Source organism: Pleurodeles waltl, chromosome 12 (assembly GCF_031143425.1).
Source record: "Pleurodeles waltl isolate 20211129_DDA chromosome 12, aPleWal1.hap1.20221129, whole genome shotgun sequence".
Lineage (NCBI taxonomy): Eukaryota > Metazoa > Chordata > Amphibia > Caudata > Salamandridae > Pleurodeles > Pleurodeles waltl.
This window is the reverse complement of record NC_090451.1, coordinates 604,834,524-604,850,846: the sequence shown is the minus strand read 5'-3', so window position 1 is coordinate 604,850,846 and position 16,323 is coordinate 604,834,524.

Genomic DNA, 16,323 nt, shown 5'->3' with positions numbered 1-16,323 from the left:
TGGTGAGTGTCCAAGGAGTGTCCATGCAATCAAGCTTTCTACGATAAGTGTAAAAAAGAGCTTGTCAATTTCTTTGATCAGAGTTTCTGAAAACAGGGGCTCTAGGCCGATGAAAACAAGCACTGGCGAAGCCAATCGATCGCTGAACTGAAGCCTATTGACTTTGCCAATGATTTTTCTATGCACAGAGCTAGAATCCAAATTGTAAACACAGGATTTAAAGACTAAGCTTTGCAGAACAATCAATAGAAAGCTTATACCAGGAGTTAAACCACACTAAGATAAGAGCACATGGTTGAATGTTGTGAAAGCTTAAATACAGAACCTAGAAAACGTGATGTATGAAACAACACTAATTAAAATAGCATCTGTTTTTATTCAGAAGTTATGACCATAGGTTCATTACAGCTCTGACAGGACCTTCGCTCTACCCTAATTAACAGCCAGGGCTACATCCAATCTAAACTGCAGGGTATAGCTACACTCTACCTCTCTCTGTCTCTCTCTGTCTCTCGATATAGCCCTAGGGCTGTGGTGTTTCCTGTCCCTGGTGTGTGGGGGGCCACATGGACCCTCTGCTCATGTTTCGTTATTCGCCCCGGGGAGGTGGTGGTCCCCAGGGCTATGGGGAAGGCCATTGGGCCTCCCCCACACATTAACAGATTAAAAGTCACTAGGTATTCAAATTTGGATTTCCTTACATTTCTCAAAAACTACTGTATGGATTTACATCAAATAGCAAAAAGGGCTCTTTGTGGACCAAGAGCTACCTTTCTACCAAATTTGGTGTAATTCTGTCTAGTGGATTTTGCGCTACTGCTGTTCAATTTTTCCTATGGAATTAACTTTGGAAACGCTCTAAATTTCACCCACCCCTTTATCTCAGCCCCACTTGACAGATCACCCCAAAATGTTCCAGACAGCAACTCATGTGACTGTCAAATTTCTACGGAAAATTTCGTGAAGGTTTGTCAAGCGTTGCCAAAGATGTAGGCCAGCAAAAAACAGCTTTATCTATAGAAACTAGGTCCTAACTATAACTACCTAGTGGAAATCGCCACTAGGTAATATATATATGTTTATATGTAACATTTCTATCCGTCAGATACCAATATTTAAACACGATCATTGGGAGGACTCACTTCTGCAGTAGAATGTCTTACTCAGAATTCTACTGAAGGACTCAGAACTAGGGTGACAAGACATCCTGGATTTCCCTGGATAGTCCAATTTTTCAGAGGACTGTCCGGGCATCCAGACACATATGCTATATGCTAAATTTGAACAAATGTCCCAGTTTTTGGGTCACAGATAAAGTAATTCTTGCAAAGCAGAAATGAAACTATGTTCTCCTTTGAAGAGATGAAGCTAAACTTATTTAGTGTATTGTCTGTTTCTTTCAGGCAGCACAGGAGGAGGTGCCTCGTGTTTGCAACAGAGGAAAGACAGAGTTGGGAGGAGAGCAGGGGGTTGGGACAGGTTGGAGGTCCTGCCACACCTAATGTTATATAACATAGCCTTGTTAATGCGTGTGAATATATGTATATTAACGTGCATTTACAAGGTTACGTTACATAACATTAGCTGTAGCAGGACCCCCACCCTAAATATATATATTTATATTTACAAGGCTACGCAAAAAACCGGAACAGGCCAAACACATATGTAACCCAAAAGACTGTAGTCCTACTTTTATGTCTGACCTGTACCAGTTTTTACTTCACAAAATCTGGCCACCCTACTCAGAACCTTGTTCACACATTAATAATAAGAGAAGATAACACACTCACCTTACCCTTCTCTGCGCTCTGTGCTTTCTCTTACCCGAGCCTTCCTCTGAGATTGTCATAAACATGAAAGAAGCTGCACTGTTTATATCAAACAGATATTGCTTCAATCATTTGTCAAACACCACAGTATGCAGGACCTGCAGTAAACATTGACAATATCTCTGATATATATGGGCAATGTTTAAACTATCCTCAGAAAAATCATGGATCATGTTTATTTTTCTTTGAAACAATAAGAAAGTCTAAAGCGTATCTTTTATTCTACAAAACAAATAAAGTGGCAAAACTGAAAAAATGAAGTTGGGGTACAGTACAAGATGCTATTAAAGAAATAGTAGTGGTTGTAAAATGAGTGCACTTCCTATGCGTTAAAGAAGTACAATCAATGATAGTTCATGTGGAAGGTGGTCCAAAGTAGTCCGATCACGGTGCTAATCGGTGGAGTATGCTCCACTACGCAAAAGCGTAATATAGTGTTTCCAAGAAACACCATGCATATATTTTTAAAGATACCACAGCACTCCAAAATAGCTCATAATTGTAGGAAAGTACCATCTTGCCTGGCATGTTACCCCCATTTTCACTGTATGTATGTATGTTTTAGCCCCTTTGTCACTGGGATCCTGCTAGGCAGGACCCCAGTGTAGGAGGCTGGACTGGCTTGTAGTGAGTACCAAGGGGTACTTGCACCTTGCACCAGGCCCAGTTATCCCTTATTAGTGTATAGGGTGTCTAGCAGCTTAGGCTGATAGATAATGGTAGCTTAGCAGAGCAGCTTAGGCTGAACTAGGAGACGTGTGAAGCTACTACAGTACCACTTAGTGTCAGATGCACAATATCATAAGAAAACACAATACACAGTTATACTAAAAATAAAGGTACTTTATTTTTATGACAATATGCCAAAGTATCTTAGAGTGTACCCTCAGTGAGAGGATAGGAAATATACACAAGATATATATACACAATAGCAAAAATATGCAGTATAGTCTTAGAAAACAGTGCAAACAATGTATAGTTACAATAGGATGCAATGGGGAAACATAGGGATAGGGGCAACACAAACCATATACTCCAAAAGTGGAATGCGAACCACGAATGGACCCCAAACCTATGTGACCTTGTAGAGGGTCGCTGGGACTATTAGAAAATAGTGAGAGTTAGAAAAATAACCCTCCCCAAGACCCTGAAAAGTGAGTGCAAAGTGCACCAAAGTTCCCCTAAGGACAAAATAGTCGTGTTAGAGGGAAAATGCAAGGAAAACACAAATCAGCAATGCAACAACGATGGATTCCTGACTGAGGGTACCTGTGGAACAAGGGGACCAAGTCCAAAAGTCACAAGCAGCTCGGAGATGGGCAGATGCCCAAGAAATGCCAGCGGTTGGTGCAAAGAAGCTCTTACTAGGCTGAAGAACTGTGAATACTGCAGGAACGACAAGGGCTAGAGACTTCCCCTTTGGAGGATGGATCCCCCACGCCTTGGAGAGTCGTCCAGAAGTGTTTTCCCGCCGGATGAACGCCAACAAGCCTTGCTACACGCAAATCGTGCGTTTGGCGTTTTTGGACGCTGCTGGGGCCCAGGAGGGACCAGGAGGTCGCAAATTGGAACTGCAGAGAGAGGGGACGTCGAGCAAGACAAAGAGCCCTCACTGAAGCAGGTAGCACCCGGAGAAGTGCCAGAAACAGGCACTACGAGGATGCGTGAAATGGTGCTTGCCGAAGTTGCACAAAGGAGTCCCACGTCGCCGGAGACCAACTTAGAAAGTCGTGCAATGCAGGTTAGAGTGCCGTGGACCCAGGTTTGGCTGTGCACGAAGGATTTCCGCCGGAAGTGCACAGGGGCCGGAGTAGCTTGCAAAGTCGCAGTTCCCAGCAATGCAGCCCAGCGAGGTGAGGCAAGGACTTACCTCCACCAAACTTGGGCTGAAGAGTCACTGGACTGTGGGGGTCACTTGGACGGTGTCGCTGGATTCGAGGGACCTCGCTCGTCGTGCTGAGAGGAGACCCAAGGGACCGGTAATGCAGCTTTTTGGTGCCTGCGGTTGCAGGGGGAAGATTCCGTCGACCCACGGGAGATTTCTTCGGAGCTTCTGGTGCAGAGAGGAGGCAGACTACCCCCACAGCATGCACAAGCAGGAAAACAGTCGAGAAGGCGGCAGGATCAGCGTTACAGAGTTGCAGTAGTCGTCTTTGCTACTATGTTGCAGGTTTGCAGGCTTCCAGCGCGGTCAGCGGTCGATTCCTTATCAGAAGGTGAAGAGAGAGATGCAGAGGAACTCGGCTGAGCTCATGCATTCGTTATCTAAAGTTTCCCCAGAGACAGAGACCCTAAATAGCCAGAAAAGAGGGTTTGGCTACCTAGGAGAGAGGAAAGGCTACTAACACCTGAAGGAGCCTATCACAAGGAGTCTCTGACGTCACCTGGTGGCACTGGCCGCTCAGAGCAGTCCAGTGTGCCAGCAGCACCTCTGTTTCCAAGATGGCAGAGGTCTGGAGCACACTGGAGGAGCTCTGGACACCTCCCAGGGGAGGTGCAGGTCAGGGGAGTGGTCACTCCCCTTTCCTTTGTCCAGTTTCGCGCCAGAGCAGGGGCTAAGGGGTCTCTGAACCGGTGTAGACTGGCTTATGCAGAATTGGGCACATCTGTGCCCAACAAAGCATTTCCAGAGGCTGGGGGAGGCTACTCCTCCCCTGCCTTCACACCATTTTCCAGAGGGAGAGGGTGTCACACCCTCTCTCAGAGGAAGTTCTTTGTTCTGCCATCCTGGGCCAGGCCTGGCTGGACCCCAGGAGGGCAGCTGCCTCTCTGAGGGGTTGGCAGCAGCAGCAGCTGCAGAGAAACCCCAGGAAGGGCAGTCTGGCAGTACCAGGGTCTGTGCTACAGACCACTGGGATCATGGAATTGTACCAACAATGCCAGGATGGCATAGAGGGGGCAATTCCATGATCATAGACATGTTACATGGCCATATTCGGAGTTACCATGGTGAAGCTACATATAGGTAGTGACCTATATGTAGTGCACGCGTGTAATGGTGTCCCCGCACTCACAAAGTTCAGTGAATTGGCTCTGAACAATGTGGGGGCACCTTGGCTAGTGCCAGGGTGCCCTCACACTAAGTAACTTTGCACCTAACCTTTACCAGGTAAAGGTTAGACATATAGGTGACTTATAAGTTACTTAAGTGCAGTGTAAAATGGCTGTGAAATAACGTGGACGTTATTTCACTCAGGCTGCAGTGGCAGGCCTGTGTAAGAATTGTCAGAGCTCCCTATGGGTGGCAAAAGAAATGCTGCAGCCCATAGGGATCTCCTGGAACCCCAATACCCTGGGTACCTCAGTACCATATACTAGGGAATTATAAGGGTGTTCCAGTAAGCCAATGTAAATTGGTAAAAATGGTCACTAGCCTGTCAGTGACAATTTGGAAAGAAATGAGAGAGCATAACCACTGAGGTTCTGATTAGCAGAGCCTCAGTGAGACAGTTAGTCACTACACAGGTAACACATTCAGGCACACTTATGAGCACTGGGGCCCTGGGTTACCAGGGTCCCAGTGACACATACAACTAAAACAACATATATACAGTGAAAAATGGGGGTAACATGCCAGGCAAGATGGTACTTTCCTACACAACCCCCCCCAAACGAAGGACAATAAGACTAGCCATTACCTGATGAGTCTTCATTGTCTAAGTGGAAATATCTGGAGAGTCCATCTGCATTGGAGTGGCTACTCCCAGGTCTATGTTCCACTGTATAGTCCATTCCCTGTAGGGATATGGACCACCTCAACAATTTAGGATTTTCACCTTTCATTTGTTTTAGCCAAAGTAGAGGTTTGTGGTCTGTCTGAACAATGAAGTGAGTGCCAAACAGGTATGTCCTCAACTTCTTCAGAGCCCAGACCACAGCAAAGGCCTCCCTCTCAATGGCAGACCAACGCTTTTCTCTAGGGGTCAACCTTCTACTAATAAAAGCAACAGGTTGATCCTGGCCCTCAGAATTAAGTTGTGATAGGACTGCCCCTACTCCTAATTCAGATGCATCAGTTTGGACATAGAATTTTTTAGAGTAACAAGGGCTTTTCAGGACAGGTGCAGAGCACATGGCCTGCTTCAGCTCCTCAAAAGCTTTCTGACAGTTTGCTGTCCATAATACCTTTTTAGGCATTTTTTTGGATGTGAGGTCATTAAGAGGGGCTGCAATGGAGCCATAGTTCTTAATGAACCTCCTGTAATACCCAGTGAGGCCTAGGAAGGCTCTCAGCTGAGTCTGAGTGGTAGGGGGAACCCAATCAATAATAGTTTGGATTTTCCCCTGAAGTGGTGCAATCTGTTCCCCACCAACAAGGTGTCCCAGACAAACCACCTTACCCTGCCCTATCTGGCACTTTGAAGCCTTGATAGTGAGGCCTGCCTTTTGCAGGGCCTCCAAAACTTTCCATAGGTTGACCAGGTGATCATCCCAGCTGGAGCTAAAGACAGCTATATCATCCAAATATGCTGCACTGAAAGCTTCCAGCCCTTGCAGGACTGTGTTCACCAACCTCTGAAAAGTGGCAGGTGCATTTTTCAAACCAAAAGGCATTACAGTAAACTGGTAATGTCCTCCAATGGTAGAAAATGCAGTCTTAGGTTTAGCATCTTCTGACAATTTGATCTGCCAATACCCTGCAGTCAAATCAAAAGTGCTTAGATACTTGGCAGATGCCAGTGTATCTATAAGCTCATCTGCCCTGGGTATAGGGTGAGCATCAGTTTTGGTTACCAAGTTGAGACCTCTATAGTCTACACAAAACCTCATTTCCTTCTTTCCATCTTTAGAATTGGGTTTTGGTACCAGTACCACAGGAGAAGCCCATGGACTGTCAGAGTGCTCAACCACTCCTAGTTCCAACATTTTCTGAACTTCTTGCTTTATGCAGTCCCTGACATGGTCAGGCTGCCTATAGATCTTACTTTTGACAGGTAAACTGTCTCCAGTATCTATAGTGTGCTCACACCAAGAAGTGGTGCCTGGCACAATGGAGAAGAGTTCTGAAAATTGTCCTAGGAGATTTATGCAATTATCTTTCTGCTCAGCAGTAAGACAATCAGCCAAAACTACACCTTCCACAAGAGCATCTTGTTCTGTGGAAGAGAAGAGATCAGGTAGAGGATCACTGTCTTCTTCCTGTCCCTCATCTGTTGCCATGAGCAGGGTGAGATCAGCCCTGTCATAGTAGGGTTTCAGGAGGTTGACATGGAGCACCCTAAGGGGACTCCTGGCAGTGCCTAAGTCAACCAAGTAGGTGACTTCACCCTTCTTTTCAACAATTGTGTGGGGTCCACTCCATTTATCTTGGAGTGCTCTTGGGGCCACAGGCTCCAAGACCCACACTTTCTGCCCTGGTTGGTACTGAACCAAAACAGCCTTCTGATCATGCCATTGCTTCTGGAGCTCTTGGCTGGCCTGAAGGTTTTTACTGGCCTTTTTCATGTACTCAGCCATCCTTGATCTGAGGCCAAGTACATAATCCACAATATCCTGCTTAGGAGCTTTTAAAGGTTGTTCCCAACCCTCCTTTACAAGTGTGAGTGGACCCCTAACAGTGTGTCCAAAAAGAAGTTCAAAGGGGCTGAAGCCCACTCCTTTCTGGGGTACCTCCCTGTAGGCAAAAAGGAGGCATGGTAGAAGGATATCCCATCTCCTGCGGAGTTTTTCAGGGAGTCCCATAATCATGCCTTTGAGAGTTTTATTAAATCTCTCCACCAGTCCATTTGTTTGTGGATGATAGGGTGTTGTGAACTTGTAAGTTACACCACACTCCTTCCACATGGCCTTTAAGTATGCAGACATGAAATTGCTTCCCCTGTCTGATACTACTTCCTTTGGGAAGCCCACCCTGGAAAATATTCCCAGGAGGGCCTTTGCCACTGCAGGAGCTGTAGTGGTCCTTAAAGGAATAGCTTCAGGATATCTTGTGGCATGGTCCACTACCACCAAGATAAACCTATTGCCTGAAGCAGTAGGAGGGTCAAGGGGGCCAACTATGTCAACCCCTACCCTTTCAAAGGGAACCCCAACCACAGGCAGTGGGATAAGGGGTGCCTTTGGAGTGCCACCTGTTTTGCCACTGGCTTGACAGGTTTCACAGGACTTACAAAATTCTTTTGTGTCCTCAGACATCCTAGGCCAATGAAACAGTGGTACCAATCTGTCCCAAGTTTTCATTTGACCCAGGTGCCCAGCTAAGGGAATGTCATGTGCCAGTGTTAGGAGGAACTTTCTGTACTCCTGAGGAATCACTAATCTCCTGGCAGCTCCAGGTTTAGGATCCCTATGCTCAGTGTACAAGAGGTTGTCCTCCCAGTAAACTCTGTGTGAGTCACTGACATCCCCATTAGCCTGTTTGACAGCTTGCTGTCTGAGACCCTCTAATGTGGGACAGGTTTGCTGTGCCACACTCAGCTCCTCTCTGGCAGGCCCCCCTTCACCCAAAAGCTCAGCAGTGTCTGCTTCCAGCTCCTCTGGTGTAGGTTCTGCACAGGGAGGGAATTCTTCTTCCTCAGAAGTAGAATCCACTGTAGAGGGAGGGATAGTAGGAAGTGGTTTGCTTCTACTAGCCCTAGCTTTAGGGAGCACTTGGTCCATTGTTCCAGGATCCAAGCTTCCCTGTCCTTTTTGCTTTTTGGCCTGAGCCCTTGTCAAAGCAAAAATATGCCCTGGAATGCCCAGCATTGCTGCATGGGTCTCCAACTCCACATCTGACCAAGCTGATGTCTCCAAATCATTCCCTAATAGACAGTCTACAGGTAAATCTGAAGCTACCACAACTTTCTTTGGACCAGATACCCCCCCCCCAGTTGAGATTTACAACAGCCATGGGGTGGCTTTGTGTTATGTTGTGAGCATCGGTTACTTGGTACTGGTGTCCAAGTATGTGTTGTTCAGGGTGCACCAGTTTCTCAATCACCATTGTGACACTGGCACCTGTGTCCCTGTAGGCCTGGACCTCAACACCATTTATTAGGGTTAGTTGCTTGTACTTCTCCAAGTTATGGGGGCAAGCAACCAAAGTGGCTAAATCAATAGCCCCTTCAGAGACTAAAGTAGCCTCTGTGGTCTCCCTAATCAGACCAACCCCAACTAAATTACCAAAAGTGAGCCCAGCTACTCCCTTGGATTGGCTATTAGTAGGTTTGCTCCCACCACCACTGCTATTAGTAGGGACACTAGGTGTAGCAGTAGGGGTTGTAGTGGTAGGAGCTGTGGTGCCTTTCTTTGGACAACTGGGATCTGTTGTCCAATGGCCTTTTATTTTACATAAATAGCACCATGGTTTCTTTTCCTTGTTCTGATTAAAGGAGGATTTGGACCCACCACCCCCAGCAGAGTGTTTTTGTGGGCCTGATGAAGACTCATTTTTAGATTTGTCCCCACCCTTGTCAGAAGACTTACCATCCTTCTTTTTGTTGCCATCTTTGTCACCCCCTGTATGAACTTTTCTGTTCACTCTTGTTCTGACCCATTTGTCTGCCTTCTTTCCCAATTCTTGGGGAGAGGTCAGATCAGAGTCCACCAAGTACTGGTGCAACAAATCAGACACACAATTATTAAGAATATGCTCTCTCAGGATCAAGTTATACAGGCTGTCATAATCAGTAACTTTACTGCCATGTAACCACCCCTCCAAGGCCTTCACTGCCTGGTCAATGAAATCAACCCAGTCTTGTGAAGACTCCTTTTTGGTATCTCTGAACTTTATCCTGTACTGTTCAGTGGTTAAGCCATAACCATCCAGGAGTGCATTCTTAAGAACTTGGAAATTGTTAGCATCATTTTCTTTTACAGTAAGGAGCCTATCCCTACCTTTTCCAGTAAATGATAGCCATAGGATAGCAGCCCACTGCTTTTGAGGGACATCCTGTACAGCACAGGCCCTCTCAAGTGCAGCAAACCACTTGTTAATGTCATCCCCCTCCTTGTAAGGGGGAACTATCTTATGCAGATTCCTGGAATCATGCTCTTTTGCAGGATGACTATGGGGAATACTGCTGCTGCCACCATGGGTATCTAAACCCATCTTCTGTCTTTCCCTCTCTATTTCTAAAGACTGTCTATCCAAATCCAGCTGTTGCTTCTTGAGCTTCAGTCTGGTTTGCTCCACTCTCAATCTATTGAGCTCCCTTTCTAACAATCTGTCATCAGGGTGGGTGGGAGGGACATTTCTAGATACAGAGGTATGATGGGAATGAACAGAAGGAGACCTGTCCCTTACCAAGGGCACCCTAACAGCTTGGCTACCAGCATAATGTGAGAGCACATCATCAGTATGATGTGATTCAACCTCTGTACCAACTATGCTAGACTGTCTAGTAATGGGCAGGCTGAGAAGTTTCTTTCCTGAACCTTTTCCTGGGGGAGTCCCTGGATCAGATTGAGAACCATTAGCTACTTTTTCTACAGATTGGGCACTTATGGCCTTATCCTGTACTCTAAGCATATTAATTAACAGTTCTAAGGAAGGATTCTTCCCTACACTCAAACCTCTCTCTATGCAGAGACTCCTTGCTCCTTTCCAGCTAAGGTGATCATATGCAAGTTTGGACAGTTCAACTTTTTGGCCTGTGCCAGACATTTTTAGAGAGAGTTAAAGTGATAGACAAAGAGAAAAAAGTTTTCAGAACTTTTTGGAAAGACAGAAAAAACTTTTTAAACTTTTAAGAACTTTTTGAAAGTTTAGAAGTACTTTTCAGCACTTAGAAAAGAGTGAAAAGAGGAAATGCAAAACTTTTTGGCTATGTGTATATACACTGACCTTGTTTTGTATATTTTTCTCTTATGAAAAGTACAATGACAAGAGTGGTAAGTAGTCTCAAAGCACTTATCCCACCGCTGCACAACCAATGTAGGAGGCTGGACTGGCTTGTAGTGAGTACCAAGGGGTACTTGCACCTTGCACCAGGCCCAGTTATCCCTTATTAGTGTATAGGGTGTCTAGCAGCTTAGGCTGATAGATAATGGTAGCTTAGCAGAGCAGCTTAGGCTGAACTAGGAGACGTGTGAAGCTACTACAGTACCACTTATTGTCATATGCACAATATCATAAGAAAACACAATACACAGTTATACTAAAAATAAAGGTACTTTATTTTTATGACAATATGCCAAAGTATCTTAGAGTGTACCCTCAGTGAGAGGATAGGAAATATACACAAGATATATATACACAATAGCAAAAATATGCAGTATAGTCTTAGAAAACAGTGCAAACAATGTATAGTTACAATAGGATGCAATGGGGAAACATAGGGATAGGGGCAACACAAACCATATACTCCAAAAGTGGAATGCGAACCACGAATGGACCCCAAACCTATGTGACCTTGTAGAGGGTCGCTGGGACTATTAGAAAATAGTGAGAGTTAGAAAAATAACCCTCCCCAAGACCCTGAAAAGTGAGTGCAAAGTGCACCAAAGTTCCCCTAAGGACAAAATAGTCGTGTTAGAGGGAAAATGCAAGGAAAACACAAATCAGCAATGCAACAACGATGGATTCCTGACTGAGGGTACCTGTGGAACAAGGGGACCAAGTCCAAAAGTCACAAGCAGCTCGGAGATGGGCAGATGCCCAAGAAATGCCAGCGGTTGGTGCAAAGAAGCTCTTACTAGGCTGAAGAACTGTGAATACTGCAGGAACGACAAGGGCTAGAGACTTTCCCTTTGGAGGATGGATCCCCCACGCCTTGGAGAGTCGTCCAGAAGTGTTTTCCCGCCGGATGAACGCCAACAAGCCTTGCTACATGCAAATCGTGCGTTTGGCGTTTTTGGACGCTGCTGGGGCTCAGGAGGGACCAGGAGGTCGCAAATTGGACCTGCAGAGAGAGGGGACGTCGAGCAAGACAAAGAGCCCTCACTGAAGCAGGTAGCACCCGGAGAAGTGCCAGAAATAGGCACTACGAGGATGCATGAAACGGTGCTCGCCGAAGTTGCACAAAGGAGTCCCACGTCGCCGGAGACCAACTTAGAAAGTCGTGCAATGCAGGTTAGAGTGCCGTGGACCCAGGTTTGGCTGTGCACGAAGGATTTCCGCCGGAAGTGCACAGGGGCCGGAGTAGCTTGCAAAGTCGCGGTTCCCAGCAATGCAGCCCAGCGAGGTGAGGCAAGGACTTACCTCCACCAAACTTGGGCTGAAGAGTCACTGGACTGTGGGGGTCACTTGGACGGTGTCGCTGGATTCGAGGGACCTCGCTCGTCGTGCTGAGAGGAGACCCAAGGGACCGGTAATGCAGCTTTTTGGTGCCTGCGGTTGCAGGGGGAAGATTCCGTCGACCCACGGGAGATTTCTTCGGAGCTTCTGGTGCAGAGAGGAGGCAGACTACCCCCACAGCATGGAAAACAGTCGAGAAGGCGGCAGGATCAGCGTTACAGAGTTGCAGTAGTCGTCTTTGCTACTATGTTGCAGGTTTGCAGGCTTCCAGCGCGGTCAGCGGTCGATTCCTTATCAGAAGGTGAAGAGGGAGATGCAGAGGAACTCGGCTGAGCTCATGCATTCGTTATCTAAAGTTTCCCCAGAGACAGAGACCCTAAATAGCCAGAAAAGAGGGTTTGGCTACCTAGGAGAGAGGAAAGGCTACTAACACCTGAAGGAGCCTATCACAAGGAGTCTCTGACGTCACCTGGTGGCACTGGCCACTCAGAGCAGTCCAGTGTGCCAGCAGCACCTCTGTTTCCAAGATGGCAGAGATCTGGAGCACACTGGAGGAGCTCTGGACACCTCCCAGGGGAGGTGCAGGTCAGGGGAGTGGTCACTCCCCTTTCCTTTGTCCAGTTTCGCGCCAGAGCAGGGGCTAAGGGGTCCCTGAACCGGTGTAGACTGGCTTATGCAGAATTGGGCACATCTGTGCCCAACAAAGCATTTCCAGAGGCTGGGGGAGGCTACTCCTCCCCTGCCTTCACACCATTTTCCAAAGGGAGAGGGTGTCACACCCTCTCTCAGAGGAAGTTCTTTGTTCTGCCATCCTGGGCCAGGCCTGGCTGGACCCCAGGAGGGCAGCTGCCTCTCTGAGGGGTTGGCAGCAGCAGCAGCTGCAGAGAAACCCCAGGAAGGGCAGTCTGGCAGTACCAGGGTCTGTGCTACAGACCACTGGGATCATGGAATTGTACCAACAATGCCAGGATGGCATAGAGGGGGCAATTCCATGATCATAGACATGTTACATGGCCATATTCGGAGTTACCATGGTGAAGCTACATATAGGAAGTGACCTATATGTAGTGCACGCGTGTAATGGTGTCCCCGCACTCACAAAGTTCAGTGAATTGGCTCTGAACAATGTGGGGGCACCTTGGCTAGTGCCAGGGTGCCCTCACACTAAGTAACTTTGCACCTAACCTTTACCAGGTAAAGGTTAGACATATAGGTGACTTATAAGTTACTTAAGTGCAGTGTAAAATGGCTGTGAAATAACGTGGACGTTATTTCACTCAGGCTGCAGTGGCAGGCCTGTGTAAGAATTGTCAGAGCTCCCTATGGGTGGCAAAAGAAATGCTGCAGCCCATAGGGATCTCCTGGAACCCCAATACCCTGGGTACCTCAGTACCATATACTAGGGAATTATAAGGGTGTTCCAGTAAGCCAATGTAAATTGGTAAAAATGGTCACTAGCCTGTCAGTGACAATTTGGAAAGAAATGAGAGAGCATAACCACTGAGGTTCTGATTAGCAGAGCCTCAGTGAGACAGTTAGTCACTACACAGGTAACACATTCAGGCACACTTATGAGCACTGGGGCCCTGGGTTACCAGGGTCCCAGTGACACATACAACTAAAACAACATATATACAGTGAAAAATGGGGGTAACATGCCAGGCAAGATGGTACTTTCCTACACCCAGTGCTCATAGTATGTGCCCTGTATGTGTTCCCTGTGTGGTGCCTAACTGTATCACTGAGGCTCTGCTAACCAGAACCTCAGTGTTTATGCTCTCTCTGCTTTCTAAATTTGTCATTGCAGGCTAGTGACTACATTTACCAATTCTCATTGGCACACTGGTACACCCATATAATTCCTTTGTATATTGTACTTAGGTACCCAGGGTATTGGGGTTCCAGGAGATCCCTATGGGCTGCAGCATTTCTTTTGCCACCCATAGGGAGCTCTGACAATTCTTACACAGGCCTGCCACTGCAGCCTGAGTGAAATAACGTCCACGTTATTTCACAGCCATTTTTCACTGCACATAAGTAACTTATAAGTCACCTATATGTCTAACCTTCACCTGGTGACGGTTGGGTGCCAAGTTACTTAGTATGTGGGCACCCTGGCACTAGCCAAGGTGCCCCCACATCGTTCATGGCAAATTCCCCAGACTTTGTGAGTGCGGAGACACCATTAGATGCGTGCACTATACAGAGGTCACTACCTATGTATAGCGTTACAATGGTAACTCCGAACATGGCCATGTAACATGTCTAAGATCATGATCCCCCGGGTCTCTAGCACAGAACCCGGTTACTGCCAAACTGCCTTTCCGGGGTTTCCACTGCAGCGGCTGCTGCTGCCAACCCCTCAGACGGGATTCTGCCCTCCTGGGGTCCAGGCAGCCCTGGCCCAGGAAGGCAGAACAAAGGATTTCCTCTGAGAGAGGGTGTTGCACCCTCTCCCTTTGGAAATAGGTGTGAAGGGCTGGGGAGGAGTAGCCTCCCCCAGCCTCTGGAAATGCTTTGATGGGCACAGATGGTGCCCATCTCTGTATAAGCCAGTCTACACTGATTTAGCGATCCCCCAGCCCTGCTCTGGCACGAAACTGGACAAAGGAAAGGGGAGTGACCACTCCCCTGACCAGTACCTCCCAGGGGAGGTGCCCAGAGCTCCTCCAGTGTGTCCCAGACCTCTACCATCTTGGAAACAGAGGTGCTGGGGGCACACTGGGCTGCTCTGAGTGTCCAGTGTCAGCAGGTGGCATCAGAGACCCCCTCTGATAGGCTCTTACCTTTCTTGGTAGCCAATCCTCCTTTCTTGGTAGCCAAACCTCCTTTTCTAGCTATTTAGGGTCTCTCCTCTGGGGAATTCGGCAGATAACGAATGCAAGAGCTCACCAGAGTTCCTCTGCATCTCCCTCTTCGACTTCTACCAAGGATCGACCGCTGACTGCTCCAGGACGCCAGCAAAACCGCAACAGAGTAGCAAGACGACTACCAGCAATATTGTAGCGCCTCATCCTGCCGGCTTTCTCGACTGTTTCCTGGTAGTGAATGCTCTGGGGGTCATCTGCCTTCACCCTACACTGGAAGCCAAGAAGAAATCTCCTGTGGGATGACAGAATCTTCCCCCTGCTAACGCAGGCACCAAAAGACTGCATCAACAGTCCTCTGGGTCCCCTCTCATCCTGATGAGCGTGGTCCCTGGAACACAGGAACTCTATCTAAGTGACTCCCACAGTCCAGTGATCCTTCAGTCCAAGTTTGGTGGAGCTAAGTCCTTGCCTCCCCACGCTAGACTGTAAACCTCTTTATTGCGTGATTTGCAGCTGCTCCGGCTCCTGTGCACTCTTCCAGGATTTCCTTCATGCACAGCCTAGCCTGGGTCCCCAGCACTCTTTCCTGCAGTGCACAACCCTCTAAGTTGGCCTCTGGCGTCGTGGGACCCTCCTTTGTGACTCTGAGCCAGCTCCAGTTCACAAATCTTCCAAGTGCCTGTTTGGGTACTTCCGCGGGGGCTGCCTGCTTCTGTGAGGGCTCCCTGAGTTGCTGAGCTCCCCCTCTGTCTCCTCCTCCAAGGGGCGACATCCTGGTCCTGAGCAGCACCCAAAAACCTTTATCGCAACCCTTGCAGCTAGGAAGGCTTGTTTGTGGTATTTCTGCGTGGGAACACTTCTGTAACCTTCATCGCGATGTGGGACATCTTCCATCCAAAGGAGAAGTTCCCAGTCCTCTTTGTTGTTGCAAAACTCCAAGCTTCTTCCATCCGGAGGCAGCTTCCTTGCACCTTCATCTGGGGTTTTCTGGGCTCCTGCCCGCCCTGGACACTATCGCGACTCTTGGACTTGGTCCCCATGCCTTGCAGGTCCCCAGGGCCAGGAATCCACCTTCAGTACCTTGCTGGTGTTTGTTGTTCTTGCAGAATCCTCCGATCACGACTATTGTGCTCTTTTGGGGTAGTAGGTGTACTTTACTCCTACTTTTCAGGGTCTTGGGGTGGGGTATCTTGGACACCATGACTGTTTTCTTACAGTCCCAGCGACCCTCTACAAGCTCCCATAAGTCTGGGGTCCATTTGTGACTCACATTCCACTTTTGGAGTATATGGTTTGTGTTGCCCCTAGACCTATGTTCACCTATTGCAACCTATTGTAATTCTACACTGTTTGCATTACTTTTCTTACTATTACTTTCCTGTTTGGGGTTTGTGTACATATAACTTGTGTATATTACTTACCTTCTTACCGAGGGTACTCACTGAGATACTTGTGGAATATTGTCATAAAAATAAAGTATCTTTATTTTTAGTAACTCTGAGTATTGTGTTTTCTTATGATATTG